The following is a 17385-nucleotide window of genomic DNA, read 5'->3' as shown; positions in this document are numbered from 1 at the left end:
GATTTTCCTTCGATCCCAAATTGCCTAGAAAGCCTATGGGGACCTTCCCCATGGGCTAACATTGTACCTCGGTAGGTTTTAGGTGGCGAAGTAGGTTGTCGACGTTTTTTTTAAAGAGACAGTACTTCGACTATCGAATGGTCGAATAGTCGAATGATTTTTAGTTCAAATCGTTCGATTCGAAGTTGTAGTCGAAGGTCGAAGTAGCCAATTCGATGGTCAAAGTAGCCAAAAAATTATTCTAATCCTTCACTCATGCTAAGTAAATGTGTCCCCTTAAAGGATAAGTAAACCTTTAAAATAAGTGAATGTAAAATTGATGAGGGAGCTATTCTAAGCACTTTTGTCATCTACATTCAGTATTTATTTATTTTTAATTCCAAGATATTAAGGGATACATGTACTGTTAATATGAATGAATTTTGTTCCAACAGCGCCACCTGCTGGTCATTTTCCCACCAGTCTGACCACCAAGTAGTCAAGGAAGTTGTCAGGGGAAAGAAAGAGGCTGCTCTGATGTTCTTCTGCTTAAGAAAACTATTAGAAACCTTTCTCAAACCTTTCCTAAGCAGAAGAAAATCAGAGCAGCATCTTTCTTTTTCCTGACAACTTCCTTGACTAATTGCTGGTCAGACTGGTGGGAAAATGACCAGCAGGTGGTGCTGTTGTAACACAATTCATTCATATTAACAGTACATGTATCCCTTAATATCTTGGAATTAAAACAAAATAAATAATGAATGTATATTACAAAATTGCTTAGAATAGCCTCCTCATTCATTTTACATTCACTTATTTTAAAGGTTTACTTACCCTTTAATAAATCTGACCCCTAGAGTTGCTCACTGTTGGCTACGTTTGTTATTGCCAACACTTGAGCCCCACTATATTTATATTGTAAGAGATGTGTTGGAAATGATTGTGATTGTGTGTGTGTATTTCACCAATGTTACACTGGAAAACAAAGAACTCCAGGGGAAATGTATAGAATCGCAGCAAGCATGGCTGTGTTTATTTGCCGGCTTTGGAGAAGTCGGATAACTGGGCTCCTGGAGTGAGTGAGGAGAGCAAGGTGAGCCCTACATTTCATGCTCCATTGAGGGGTTTGCAGTTGCCCAGCTAGAGGTAGTTGTTTACTTAGGTAAAAGAGGTGCCGGACTAGACCTCAGTGTCTCTGGATGGTGGAAGGTGTGAGGCCCAGGGACACCTCCTTGTGTTGGACGAAGGTTTTGTGCTGCCAGAAGATGAGTCTGACCAGGAGCTGCCGAATTTGTCTTACTGAAAGGGAAAACCCCAGAACCCCAAAGAGGGGGAACGAATGTGTAATGCTGAAACGCTAATTAACTATGTTCCTATGTTTATGTTGGGAAAGGTTTTGCTTGAAGACATAGGGGGTTATTTACTAAACTCCGAATACAAAAATCACGAAAAATGTGTTTTTTTTTTGTTTTATTTTATAAAATCACAAATTTTTCGGAATTTATTAAACCCAGAGGATGGAAAAGTCAGAATCTGAAAATCCGGCATCTCGGACCTGCCGAGGTTGTAGATAAGTCAATGGGAGAACCAATGATTTTTTGATGTGCGCTGGGTTTTTGTCAATACCCTGAAGTTGTTGGAGTTTTCTGGCAAAATTTTTTGGGTGAAAAATCCAGAAAAATCATGATAATCAGATTTTTCACAATTCGGATTTTTTCCCACAAACAAAATTTTTGGGAAAGTGTATGAATAAATAAGCCCAGAAAACCCGTGAGAATTTGGTCAGAGTTTTTTCAGAAAATATTGAGATAAATTCTGACTTTGATAAATAACCCCCGTAGTGTCCCTGTCTTTTTGCTCCTGATCCTGCTGACCTAATATATATAAGTGGATAAGGTTCTAGTCATCATCCCTATTTGCAGCACCCTAAAGAGTACTGAGCAAATCCAGCACAAAAGCAACACACATAAATCTTCAGTGACTGAACAGCTTTCCTGGTGACGGTCCCAGGAGATCTCAGCAGTATCGCCTCCAGTACTCAGTGTTTGATAAATGGAAGCCTCTCCAGCTCAGCTTCACTTATATTTAATGGAGTGTTTCCTGTTGGGGAGAAGACAAATCCGTTCAACAGGTCCGGACTGAGAATTAAAACAGGCCCTGGCATTTCAGGTACACAGAGGCCCAATCAGCCCTCACCAGCCCACGAAATACTGACTTTCTATGGGACCTTATAGCAGCCCCTCTGGCATTTGCCAGAACTCACAGATTGCCAGTCCGGGCCTGCGTTCAAGCCACAATGTCCCCTATGGGATAGATAAGTTTGCATACAGACACCTGGCTACAACTAAGCTCTATATGATGGCTCAAGGTGGCAATCAAGCCAAGGGGTGTAACTAGAGGCCCCACAGCAAATTAATTTTAGGGCCCCCCCAACTATCAATATATTTTTTACCAATATATATTGAAATTGGGGCTTAAAGGACAAGGAAAATTAAAATAAAGAAGTATTTAGAAATGTTGTACATGATGTTTTATGCTTGTGTACCAGCCCAAGGCAACCACAGCCCTTTAGCAGTGAAGATCTGTGTCTCCAAAGATGCCCCAGTAGCTCCTCATCTTCTTTTCTGCTCTGTGCTGCTGTCTCTTACTGAGCTTAGGGAGCCACTCACAATATACAGTACACATAGAATAGAAATGTCACAATATAAGGCTGATTAGTAATTAATACACATAATTACTACATGGCAGCACAGAAACCAGTGCAATTAGCATCAGAATTTAATAATCAGCAAACCTGTAACATCAGCTTATATTACAGCCAGGGAAGCTCATTTTCTGCTGGATAATTAGTGACGAGCCCTAAGCTTAGCTTCTCAACAGCCAATCAGAGCCCACTGAGCATGTGAGTGTCACAGACACTTTCCAAGATGGTGACCCCCTGTGACAAGTTTGAAGTCCCGGATCATTGCTGCTATTGACAAGCTGACACTTTAGGCTGGTGCAATAAGTTCACTATATAAAATCTGGCATTTTTAGCCATATTCATTTCTAGGGTTTAGTTCTCCTTTAAAGGGACCCCCTATACCTCCTGGGTCCCCCTGCAGCCACAGGGTCTGCTTCCTCTGTAGTTACCCTCCTGATTAAGGCTGCCCTCTGATGCCTATAAAGCTGAAACATAACATTCACAAGCCGTGTAGCTAAATATCTAGATGAAATGCCTTGTATAAGTATTCAACCCCATTGGACTGAAATCATCGAAATTTATTCACCATCTGATTTACACAGCATCCTTCACACTTTAAACACAAAAAAAGGCTTTTGATGGCTACCCTCCCCCCCCCAATCTCCCGATTTTTCAGTAGCACCAGCGTTGACTACCATTAAAGAATGTGGCCAAAATAATCCTTCTCCTATAGAGTGACAAGAATGCTGAAAGGGTTCATTTCAGGGGCAGATTTATCAAGGGTCAAATAAAAAATTAGAATTCAAAATTAGAATTCTAAAGTTTTTTTGTGGTTAAAACTGTCGATTTAGACTAGGGAGTTATTCAAATTTGATTTCAGTTTTTCAAAAAATTCAAATTCTATTTTTGAGATTTATCATACTCTGGCCCTTTAAGAACTCAAATTCGACTATTTGCCACCTAAAACCTGCCGGATTGTTGTTTAAGTCAATGGGAGACGTCCAGGGATCAATTCTGAGCTGTTTGCAACCTTCTGACAATCTAGTTTTTTTCGGAGGAAAAAACTCCTATCGAGTTTTTAAGATTCAGATTAGATTGTAATTCGAGTTTTCAGGTAGATCTTATTCGTCTGAGTTCCTATTTTTATAACAGATTTCAATTTACTCGAATTTTGAGTTCATGGGAGTTTTTAAAAAAACTCACATGAATTCGAAATTCGACCCTTAAAGGGGCAGATTTATCAAGGGTCAAAGTGAAAATTCAAATAAAAAAAAATTCTAATTTTGAGCTAATTTTCGTGTTCTTTGACTAGGGAATACTCCAAATTCGATTCAAATTTAACACGTACTGTCTTTTTAAAAAGGTTGTTGAACCTATTTGGAGTCAATTGGTGGACTTAGAAAAATCAATGTTTTTTTTTTGGAAAAACATTGAATCGAATTCGATTGAATACGATGTTACTTAGATTTGTACGTTTCAAATTCAAATGAAAACTGGCTATTCACCTGAAAAAAAACAACGTTTTTTTGATAAATTTCAGTTGGTCTTTTTTAATTCGAATTTCAAACCCTTGATAAATCTGCCCCTAAATAAATGTGCCTCTCAGTGTGAATTTCACATCAGGGAAAATTATTTTGGTGTCTACTGCAGGCTCCACCTAGTGGCAGAATCAATTAATTAAAAGGCAAGTCAACCCCAAAATAAAAATCCAATAAAACTCAATTCTAAGCAATTTTGCAATATACGTTTATTAAACATTTTCATTGCTTTTAAAGTTATTTGTAAAAACTATTTCTATTAAACAATATTGAAAAACTCTTAATTCCCCAGCAGCCTGTTAATCATCTGCCTTGTTTTACATTGTATCAATAGTCTGAACCAACAGTGCAGACAATAGAAAGGGACAGACCCGGCTTTAATTTAAAACCATGAAAACATTGTAATGAATGTTTATTGCAAAGTTGCGTAGAATTATATTTTCTTTTATTAGGCAAATATTTCTGGGTTGACATGCCCTTGAAAGGGGTTGTTGCCCTTTAAATTAACTTTTGGGGGCCGATTCACAAAGGGTCAAATATCGAGGGTTAATTAACCCTCGATATTCGACTGGGAATTAAAATCCTTCGACTTCGAATATCGAAGTCGAAGGATTTTAGCGCAAATAGTGCGATCGAACGATCGAAGAATTATTCCTTCGATCGAACGATAAAATCCTTCGAATCGAATGATTTGAAGGATTTTAATCCAACGATCGAAGGAATATCCTTCGATCAAAAAAAGTTAGCCAAGCCTATGGGGACCTTCCCCATAGGCTAACATTGAGTTCGGTAGCTTTTAGATGGCGAACTAGGGGGTCGAAGTTTTTTCTTAAAGAGACAGTACTTCGACTATCGAATGGTCGAATGGTCTAACGATTTTTAGTTTGAATAGTTTGATTCAAAGTCGTAGTCGTAGTCGAAGGTCGTAGTAGCCCATTCGATGGTCGAAGTAGCCCAAAAAACACTTTGAAATTCGAAGTTTTTTTTACTTCGAATCCTTCACTCGAAGTTAGTGAATCGGCCCCTTAGTATGATGTAGAGAGGGATATTCTGAGACAATTTGCAGTTGGGTTTCATTTTTTATTACTTGTGGTTTTTGAGTTATTTAAATTTTTATTCTGCAGCTCTCCAGTTTTAGCAAGCTTGTTGCTAAGGTCCAAATTACCTCAGCAACCATACATTGATTTGAATAAGAGACTGGAATATGAATAGGAGAGGACTGTAAGAAGTAATAAAAAGTAACAATAACAATACATTTGTAGCCTTACAGAGCATTTTTTTTAGGGATGCACCGAATCCACTATTTTGGATTTGGCCGAACCCCCGAATCCTTCACGAAGGAAGGAACCGAATCCGAATTTGCATATGCAAATTAGGGGCGGGAAGGGGAAAACATTTTTTACTTCCTTGTTTTCGACAGAAAGTCACACGATTTCCCTCTCTGCCCTAATTTGCACATGCAAATTAGGATTCGGAATCGGTTCGGCCGGTCAGAAGGATTCGGCCGAATCTGAATCCTGCTGAAAAAGGCTGAATCCTGGCCGAATCCCGAACCGAATCCTGGATTTGGTGCATCCCTAATTTTTTAGATGGGGTTAGTGACCCCCCCCCATTTGAAAGCTGGAAAGAGTCAGAAGAGAAAGGCAAATAAATACAAAACTATATAAAAAATAATGAAGACCAATTGAAAAGTTGCTTAGAATTTGCCATTCTACAACATACTAAAATTTAACTAAGTGAACCACCCCTTTACCCCCTTTACCACCCCTTTTAGTGAAAAAAATTGAGGATTTATTATACCCTGAGGATGGAAAAAGTCAGAATCCGAAAATCTGGCATCTCAGACTTGCAGTGGTTACATATAAGTCAATGAGAGAAGTCCCAAAAATATCCTGATCTGCGCTGGGTTTCATGCAATAATCCAAAGATTTTGTGGTTTTAGGGCAAAAATCAGAAAAATCGGTACAATTATTTTTTTTACGATTGTTTCAGGTTTTTTCCCACACAAGAAATTTTCGGGAAAATGTATTGATAAATAAGGGGAAAAACCTGTGCGGATTTGGTCGGAGTAATAATAATAATGAGATAAATTCGGACTTTGATAAATGGGCCTTGAATAGGTTGCCACTATATGGATAATAATGATAATGCAAGAGCTTGCTATGACTGCCACCTTGTGTTGCACTGGAGAATTGCCCAATATTATTACAGGTATGGGACCTGTTATCCAGAATGTTCTGGATAACGGATCTTTCCGTAATTTGGGTTTTCATACCTTAAGTCTACTAGAAATTCATTTAAACATTAAATAAAGCCAATAGGCTGGTTTTGCTTTCAATAAGGATTAATTGTATCTTAGTTGGGATCGAGTACAAGCAACTGTTTTATTATTACACAGAAAAAGGAAATCATTTTTAAAAATTTGGATTATTTGGATAAAATGGAGTCTATGGGAGACAGCCATTCCGTAATTCGGAGCTCTCTGGATATCGGGTTTCGGGATAAGGGATCCTATACCTGTATTATTATTGATATTATTAGAGAAGAAGTCAATGACTACAAATATATGTGCCCCTAATTAGTATTCCCTTCCCTCCTGAAACACTAGGGGGGTTATTTATTAAAGAATTAAAAAATATATATATTTTTACATAAAATCTGAATTTTTAGTGCGGAAAAAAACCCTCAAATTTATCAAAGTCCAGTGCTGCAAAAAGTCAGAATCCGGCATCTCAGACCTGGCGAGGTTGTATATACAGTCATATAAAAAAGTTTGGGAACCCCTCTTAATTCTTTGGAGTTTTGTTTATCATTGGCTGAGCTTTCAAAGTAGCAACTTCCTTTTAACATATAACTTGCCTTATGGAAACAGTAGTATTTCAGCAGTGACATAAAGTTTATTGGATAAACAGAAAATATGCATCATAACAAAATTAGACAGGTGCATAAATTTGGACACCCCAACAGAGATATTACATCAATACTTAGTTGAACTTCCTTTTGCAAATGTAACAGCCTCTAGACGCCTCCTATAGCCTTTGATGAGTGTCTGGATTCTGGATGTGGCTATTTCTGACCATTGGTCCATACAAAATCTCTCCAGTTCAGTTCAATTTGATGGCTGCCGAGCATGGACAGTCTGCTTCAGATCATCCCATAGATTTTCCATGATATTCAAGTCGGGGGACTCCAGAATATTGTACTTGTCCCTCTGCATAAATGTCTTTGTAGATTTCCAAGTGTGTTTAGGCTCATTGGGGGTCATTTATAAAGCGCATATTTTTCGCAAATGGTTGTATTGCGCATGTTTTTTGCTGAGCGCTAATATATTGCACTGCTCTGCCCGTCTTTCCGGTTTTTGCGAATTCGCAGTGTGAATAAATTTTCGCAAATGGCGCGCAAATGAGACAGTAGTTTGCGCGAGCGCACCCAATGTGCGAGGTTGTTGTGCGCGAAAATAGCGTTAAATTCGCAGTTTGCAAAACTGTTTTGCGAATATTTTATCCGCCACCAAAGTTGTGGCGTAATTGAGTCGCAGAGTGTGCGCATAAAGATTCGCAATTTGCGAATTGTGACATATTTATAAAGCCCCTTTAGATATTCGCATTGTGAATAAAAAAATTGCAATTCTGTATGCACCCTCTTATTCAGCTTTATAAATATAACCATGCGCAGGGCAAATATATTCACTTTGCGAACCAATCTGCCCTGCGCGAAGTTTATAAATGACCCCCATTGTCTTGTTGGAATATCCAACCCCTGCGTTACTTCAACTTTGTGACTGATGCTTGAACATTATCCTGAAGAATTTGTTGATATTGGGTTGAATTCCTCGACTTTAACAAGGGCCCCAGTAGTCCCTGAACTAGTCACACAGCCCCACAGCATGATGGGACCTCTACCAAATGTGACAGTCGGAGCAGGTGTTTTTCTTGGAATGCCGTGTTCTTCTTCCGCCATGTAAAGCGATTTTTGTTATGACCAAATAACTCAAATAAAAAATAATTTTTGTCTCATCAGTCTAAAGCACTTTGTTCCAAAATGACTTGTCTAAATGAGCTTTTACATACAACAAGCGACTGTTTGTGGCGTGAGTGCAGAAATGGCTTCTTTCTCATCCCCCTGCCATACACATGTTCTTTGTGCAAATTGTGCTGAATTGTAGAACGATGTACAGATACACCATCTGCAGCAAGATGTTCTTGCAGGTCTTTGGAGGTGACCTTTGGGTTGTCTGTAACATTCTCACAATCCTCCGCATATGCCGCTCCTGTATTTTTCTTGGCCTGCAGGGGTGCTTCACCAATGAGGTGAGTTGAGGCTGTCGCTTCAGGCGGCAGCACCACACTAGGTACCAGGGGCAGCAAAAATGTCGCTCCTGATACTTTAAGAGCCGAATTTCCAGTTCTCAAACCGGAAATTCAGCTCTTCTAGCACGAGAGCACAGTTAGGCTCTCTGCGATAGCGTACTGACCCTCTCTGACGCCCTCCTGGACCCCCTCAGGTGCAAAAAGGTAAGCGCACGGGGAGGGGGCGGCAGCAACTGCTGCTGCCTCAGGCGGCGGAGGGGCCAGGATTGTCCCTGTTGGCCTGCCAGATCTGGGTTTTACAGCAACTGTGCCTGTGGCCTTCCATTTCCTGATTACATTCCTTACAGTTTAAACCTCTGAGATAGCTTTTTGTAGCCTTTCCCTAAACCATGATATTGAACAAACTTTGTTTTCAGATCTTTTGAGAGTTGCTTTGAGGATCCCATAATGACACTCTTCAGAGGAGAGTCAAACAGAAGCACAACTTGCAATTGGTCACCTTAAATACCTTTTCTCATGATTGGACACACCTGCCTATGAAGTTCAAGGCTTAACGAGCTAATCCAACCAGTTTGGTGTTGCCAGTAATCAGTATTGAGCAATTACATGCATTCAAATTAGCAAAATTACAAGGATGCCCAAATTTTTGCACAGGCAGTTTTTCACATTTGATTTAATTTCATACAACTGAATACTGCTTCACTAAATATCTTTGTTCAGAAAACCCCCCAGTACTCGGATGTTCCGGGGAAATGAAAGACTTACCACTGTTATCTTTTTTGTTGAAAGTGGAGTAAATTATTCTGAGGGGTTCCAAAACTTCTTCATACGACTGTGTTTCTATTCAGGCTGCCTACCATTCATCTTTCATTCTGACTTTCTAATGGCCACCTAGTTGCTAGGGTAATTGAGCCCTACCAACCAGATTCAAGTTGAGTCAAGTCTGAGAGCTGCACAGCAAAACTATGAATAATTTAAAATTCCCATAAAATAAAAATGAACTGGAAAGTGCGTATCATTGCCTATATCATACTAAAAGTGAAATTATGGTGAAGCATCCGTTTAAGGTCGTTTTACCAAATCATGTAAAAATGAGCTTCTAGGAACTTCAGCCGGATTGGCTGCACTGATCATATTTAGATAATCTCCTAAACCCTAAATTAAAAGGGGTTGTTCACTTTCTATTCAACATTAAGTATGATGCAGAGAGGGATATTCTGAGACAATTTGCAATTTGTTTTCATTTTTTATTATTTGTGTTTTTTGAGTTATTTAGCTTTTTATTCAGCAGCTCTCCGGTTTGCAATTTCAGCAGACTGGTTGCTAGGTACCAAATTACCCTAGTAACCATGCACTGATTTGAATACGAGACTGGAATATGAATAGGAGAGGCCTGAATAGTAAGATAAGTAATAAAAAGTAGCAATAACAATAAATGTGTGGCCTTAAATTGGACCTGTCATAAAATGTATAATAAAAGTCCTGTTCAAATTAAACGTGAAATCCAATTTATATTTTTGATTAAAGCATTCATAGCTGTTGTAAGCTCATTTAAAAATCTCAGCTGTCAATCAAATATTGTCTGCCCCTCCTTTATGCCTTAGGCATGGCTTCGCAGCCATTGCAACACTTCGCCAGGCGAAAATTCGCTCAGACAGCGCTAATTTACTAGAATGCAAAGTTGCGTCCAGGGCTGAACTTTGGCGAATTTTACTAGCATTAATTTGGCAATCAAAGCAAAGATGCGTTAACATTCTATTATGACTAGCGCAACTTCGTTAGAGGTCTTCGCTCAGGCTTATTTGCATACGGCGGGAAATTATAAAGTTGAATGGACGTATATGTTATGTACATTACACAAACCCGGGGAACCTTAACAAAGACAATAGAGTTGTTATAATGCCCTACACATAGTTAGGGGCAGATTTATCAAGGATCAAAGTGAATTCGAGGGAATTTTCTAAGTAAAAAAATTTGAAATTCTAAGTAATTTTTTGGATACTTCGACCATCGAATAGGATACTATGACTTTGAATTTACTTCGACTTCAATCCGAAGTAAAAATCGTTCGAATATTCGACCATTCGATAATCAAAGTACTGTCTCTTTAAAAAACTTCGACTTCAATACTTCGCCAAATTAAACCTGCCGAAGTGCTATGTTAGCCTATGGGGACCTTCCAGAGCAGTTTTCTAAGTCTTTAGAGATTGAAGGGAAATCCTTTGATCGATCGATTCCCAAATTCGGTAAAAAATCCTTCGACTTCGATATTCGAAGTCAAAGTATTTTAATTCGATGGTCGAATTTCGAATTTTTTTATTTCGAAATTCGACCCTTGATAAATCTGCCACTTAATGTTCCGTATGTTAGAAAATGTAGGGGGGAACCCGGTTACCCCAAAAAAGTTTTAAGGACTTTTGCAGCTTGTCACCCTGAAAAAAGGAAAAGACGCCAGCGTTTTTTGGGACCTAAAAACTTTTTCCACTAAAAATATGATGAAAGTAACAGAAGAATGAGGAAGATCTGTGCACTCCAATGCACTTCTCCTGAGGTCTGAGCTGGCGAAAGAGGTAACGTTCAGTAAAAACCACATCTTAGTGAATTTGCTAAGTAACATCCATTCGCCAGAGCGAAAATTCACCTGACGTTAGAGTGTGAATAACCGCCAGTGTCCCTCTCTTTTGCTAGCGAATTTACGCCTGTAAATCGGCAAAGTGCCTAAAAGCACTAACGCTGATGAATCGTCACCCTTTAGTAAATATGCCCCTTGGTGTTTTAAGGGCCCATCACTCCCTGCATGCGCCTATCAACATGGCAGACTTACATGGAAACAACGCGAGGAGAATAGCAGAGATACATGGCCATAAAGACTGTTTCAAGTTCCTTGAAGTGGAAGTTTGAATACGTTGACAGTTGTCTGCCCAGATTTATGAAAATCGGAATTTATCTGATTTTTTAAAATAAAAAAGTCTGACCAAACTAGAATCCACTATTTGACCTTTTTTTATTTTTAAAAAAAAACACGATTTTAAAATTGGGGATAAAACTTGATAAATTGGGGAAGAACTTGATGAAATCAGCGAAAACCCGAATCGTATGATTTTTTTCTGATTTTTTCCCAAATCGCTCCATTTTTTTCTGGCTTTTTCCAGAAAAGTCTGAATTTTTTGGGATTTTTCACCGAAATGGTGGGATTTTTCGGGCTAAATCCAGTGCAGACCACAGAGACTTCCAAATAGAATAGGGACTTCTCCCATTGACTTATATACAAACTGTGCAGGTCTCAGATGGAGGATTTTCAGATTCAGACTTTTTGTAGCCTTAGAGCAGGGATCCCCAACCTTTTGGACCCGTGAGCAACATTCAGAAGTAAAAGTATTTGGGGAGCAACACTAGCTATGAAAAATGGTCTTGGGGTGCCAAATAAGTGCCGTGATTGGCCATTTGGTAGCCCCATGTGGATTGCCAACCTACATTGAGGCTCTGTTTGGCAGTACACCTGGTATTTATACAACCAAAACTTGCCTCCAAGCCAGGAATTAAAAAATAAACACCTGCTTTGAGGCCACTGAGAGCAACATCCAAGGGGTTGGTGAGTAACATGTTGCTCACGAGCTACTGGTTGGGGACCACTGCCTTAGAGTATAATAAGTCTCAGAAAATTAAAGTTTTTTTTCCACTAAAAATTCGGGTTTTATAGTAAAAGTTTGTTGGGTTTTTAGCATTCAGACTTTAATAAATAACCCCCTTTATGTCTGTCTTGCCAATAGGGTCGCCCTCTTTAGATCCTCCATGTTGCACACAGGGGTGTGGAGTAGATGACATGACAGGGCAGAGTTTGTGATGTTTAGGGGCGGGTCTTTGGTGTCAGGACAGGGCTATGGGACCTGTGATTGGTCATATTCTGCATTAATTAGGGGAGAGTTCTGAAATGTGTGCAGGCAGCTTTGAACCAGGCAACCCATGTAAAACCCACTGGGAACACTATTTGTTGAACCTAGGGGCCAGTGCTGTATTTTTTATATTATCACCCAAGGGTACGAGTCCATGCCTAGAATGGGCACTTTAGGGAGGTGGCCCTTGGGTGCCCATATAATGACCAAGCTCTAGCTTTTGGGAAGTATGCTATCAATTTATTTCCCAATCCCTTCTTGGTTTCTTCCATTATAACCCTAATCTGAATCATGAACTTTGCAAGAAAAACAGAATAGAGAGTGTTGAAATAATAATAAACACAACACATATACTCAATCAAATGCTGCTCAGTGATGTCATCATTTTTAAAAAGTGTTTAGCTGTGTAATTCATATTGCAACCCATCGATATGTGTATATTACAAGAGATAATGAACTTCCTATTGTATAAGTACAGGGAGTCCTCGAGTTACAAACATGTGACTTACATACAATTCACACTTCTAAACGAAGGCTATTACAGTAACATACTATGGTTTACTTGGCCTTTATTATAATTTAGTTTTAATAAACCATCTGGCCCAATCCCCTCTGGCACGTGTTGACTACTGCAGAGCACAGAAGGGTAAAAATAAATACTACTGTATGTTAAAACAGACATCTGTATTTAATAGGTACACATATATTTCAATTTATATACAAATTCAACTTAAAGGGGAATTAAAGTGCAAAATAGAATTAGGGTAGAAATGCTGTATTTTGTATACTAAACATAAACATGAACTTACTGCACCACAAGCCTAATCAAACAAATGATTTATGCTTTCAAAGTTGGCCACAGGGGATCACCATCTTGTAACTTTGTTAAACATCTTTGCAAGACCAAGACTGTGCACATGCTCAGTGTGGTCTGGGCTGTTTAGGGATTGTCATAAATTATCAAAACAGCACAAGTCAAATAATATCTGCCAGAAGCCGATAAAACAAGACTGATAATAATCAGAATATACAGACTGCACTGGGTCCTGTGTTGTCATGTAATCAAATGTGGATTTTATAGTTTTTGTATTGTTTAATACAAACGTAATCCAACTCTGCAGAACCAGTGGCTGCAGCAAAATAATCCTCAAAATAGAATCCCAGTTTATCTGTTTAAATCTGGCTCCATGATCTTTGTCCCTGCAGCTGGAGTTGGAAACAGTAAAGGGGATGTAAAGGCAAAAATAAAATCCAATACAAATCTCTACACAGTCGCCGACTGCTCTACAGGGAAACAAACAAAGCTGCTTGAGTTCTGCATGGCTGTGAAGTAAGGCTGGGGCTCCCCCTGCTGTTCATAAGTATGATTGTTTCCCTGCAGAGCAGTTAGGGACCATCTGACAATTCCTATCCACAGCAGTCAGAGCAAGTAAATGAAGGGAGGATTTCACTGCACACAATCAGATTTCTTATAAGAACAAACCTACAGACCCTATCTTGTATGTAACCTGGGGACTGCCTGTATAAGGAAATAATATTTTAATGTGGGGTTCTAAACTTTGATTTTTCACATTTCAGAGCAGAGGCAGAATGTGCTGCGTATCGACAAACAGCAGAAGCAGAGGGAAACCCTATGGATGAATAGGACGAAGAGTTGGAAGCAAAGAAGAAGAAGCTCCAGGAGATCCAAACAAAGAAAAGAAATAGTAATTAATAGTAATTAATACAGATAATTACTACATGGCAGCACAGAAACCAGTGCAATTAGCATCAGAATTGAATAATCAGCAAACCTGTAGCATCAGCTTATATTACAGCCAGGGAAGCTCATTTTCTGCTGGATAATTAGTGACAAGCCCTAAGCTTAGCTTCTCAACAGCCAATCAGAGCCCACTGAGCATGTGAGTGTCACAGACACTTTCCAAGATGGTGACCCCCTGTGACAAGTTTGAAGTCCTGGATCATTGCTGCTATTGACAAGCTCAAACTTTAGGCTGGTTTTAAACGTGCAGTATATAAAATATAGCATTTTTAGCCATATTAATTTTTAGGGTTTAGTTCTTCTTTAACTTTCACTGTGGCTTAAAGGAGAATGCAACCCGTAACATAAAAACCCCTACCCCTCTACCCTACGTAGACCCCCCTCCCTCCTCCCACCAAGCCTACCTGGTACCCGGGCAAATGCCCCTAACTTTTTACTTACCCCTCAGTGCAGATTCTGTCCTCAGGAGTTCACAGCTGCCACCTTCTTTTCTTCCTTAAACTTCAGAAGCAGACCGTCGTTTTCGGTGCATGTGCAGTTGGAGTAATATTCCGGTCCCGAACAACTGCCCATTCGCCGAAAGTCACAAAAATTTCCAAAAGTCACGATATCAGACAGTAGTTAAAAGTGCAAACTCCGATGTTCAAGTGTGATTTATGTTGTGGCACACTATTCACGGATAATAAATCTCCAATGCTGGAACACTGGGGAGCTGCGTGTCCCAAGTGCTCCCCAGAAAGTAAATTTCTCCAACCACAACCTGCTCATAACTACTCCCTGAGGGGTTTTAGCCTTAGGGGGTTATTTACTAAAATCTGATTTTATCTCAATATTTAAAGGGGACCTGTCACCCTAAGAAATAATTCCACATTCTTTTCTATCATGTTAGTTGAGCAAAATAAATGTACTTACGCTGTATTTATTATTTACATTTTTTTTCCTTTAGTCTTGGAATTACACAATCACAGCACGCAGGCAGGTGCCATTTTCTGGACACTGGGGCTCCAGGAAGTTGTCGGGAGAAAGAAAGAGGCTGCTCTGATGTTCTTCTGCTTAGGAATAAAATTAAAAACCTTTCTCACATCTTTCCTAAGTAGAAGAACATCAGAGCAGCCTCTTTCTTTCTCCTGACAACTTCCTTGACTACTTGCTGGTCAGACTGGTGGGAAAATGACCAGCAGGTGGCGCTGTTGCAACACAATTCATTCATTCACAGTTTGTGTCAATCAAAACAAATGCAAAATAAGGTGCACGGCTTGATGAACCGAATTAAATTCTTTCCAAAGTTTGTCAAAGTGGGGAACATTTCATTTCTAGAATTCTATTTCCTTTCATTATGCAAGCTATTTTAAGCAGATATAGGTAATGAAGAATGGAGTTAATTGAGTATTTACATACCTCCCAACATTTTGGAAGTAAAAAGAGGGACAAAAATTTTCAGTGCGTAGCGCAGCAAATTGTTTGACCACACCCCTTTCCGTGGCCACACCCCCTAATTACCATGTTTGTTTTACAACATTTGGCAGGTTATGAAAGTTTGAAAATATTTCTCCTTATCTAAACTGTGTTTTTGTGCCTCAAAATTATTACAAAGTATCTTATTTGCACCTGTTAGCTGTTCTGGGCTCTCTGCTAAAAGCCAATTAAGTTAGAAACTTTGTTTCTTTTTCTGGCTGTTCAGTGCAGAGAAAAGAGGGACTTTCCAGTACAAATGAGGGACTGCGGGTTGGTATATATGATGATGAAATAATGACCATGTTAGAGTAAAGGCCTCATCAATAAGAGCATTCCTTTAGATTAGAACAAAGGACGGTTCATGCCCAAGTTCAATCCTTTAAGGAGAGCAGATGTGTATAATTCTCATTGTAAAGACTCTGTACTAGCAGATAACTCAGATAGTGTCATGAAAGGGTTGGAGGCTAATGCAAAAATAAATGGTTATGAGTATTAATTCCTAAAGTATAAGGGTGATCCAGGGACGGCAGTATTCATTGAAATAGTAACCAGCTACACATCACTTCTTGATCCATAGGCCAATAATGACCTGCTCAGCAGTAGATAAAGGCCATAAAGCTGTTATATTTCTCCTGCTCTTATCTGAGTAAAGCTCACGGGACACTTCTTAGGAATTTACAGTATTTTTTAAGTGTTATGTAGGTGTATAGAATCATTAACATTGCAAAAGAAATTGTTGACATAAAAGTATGAAGTCCTGATATCTATAAGCAGTTATATATACCTAAGGCTAGCCCCCTATTTCAGAAGATACTACTTAAATGGTTAGTTCACCTTAAAATTAAAGGGCATGTAAAGGCAAAAAAATAAAATCCCATTTTTACTTTCTTTAATGAAAAAGAAATCTATTTCCAATGTCCTTTAATTAAAAAATGTGTACCGTTTTTATAAGAAAACTGACTGTATGCAGTGAAATCCTCCCTTCATTTACTGCTGTGGATAGGAATTGTCAGACGGTCCCTAACTGCTCTGCAGGGAAACAATCATACTTATGAACAGCAGAGGGAGCCCCCGCCTTACTTCCCAGCCATGCAGAACTCAAGCAGCTTTGTTTGTTTCCCTGTAGAGCAGTCAGCGACTTTTTGTATTGAATTTTATTTTTGCCTTTACATCCCCTTTACTGTTTCCAACTCCAGCTGCAGGGACAAAGATCATGGAGCCAGATTGAAACAGATAAACTGGGATTCTTTTTGGAGGATTATTTTGCTGCAGCCACTGGTTCTGCAGAGTTAGAGAAAGTTTGTATTAAACAATACAAAAACTATAAAATCCACATTAGATTACATGACAACACAGGACCCAGTGCAGTCTGTATATTCTGATTATTAATCAGTATGTTGTATCGGCTTCTGGCAGATATTATTTGACTTGTGCTGTTTTGATAATTTATGACGATCCCTAAGCAGCCCAGACCACACTGAGCATGTGCACAGTCTTGGTCTTGAAAAGATGTCTAACAAAGTTACAAGATGGTGCAACTTTGAAAGCATAAATCATTTGTTTGATTAGGCTTGTGGTGCAGTAAGTTCATGTTTATGTTTATATAAATATATTTTTTTCTCAGTTTGTTCAGAATAGGGTTGCCACCTTTCCTAATGAGAGCTCTGGGCGGGTCAATGATGTCTCGGAGGTGGGAAGATTACATTGTGGGCGGGACAATGACATCTCACAGCTGGGTTGGTGGGCAGGGCTATGATGTGGAGGT

The sequence above is a fragment of the Xenopus laevis genome, chromosome 5S (assembly GCF_017654675.1).
Source record: "Xenopus laevis strain J_2021 chromosome 5S, Xenopus_laevis_v10.1, whole genome shotgun sequence".
NCBI classification, from domain to species: domain Eukaryota; kingdom Metazoa; phylum Chordata; class Amphibia; order Anura; family Pipidae; genus Xenopus; species Xenopus laevis.
The sequence above is the reverse complement of the archived record's forward strand: the minus strand, read 5'-3'. Positions refer to the sequence as shown.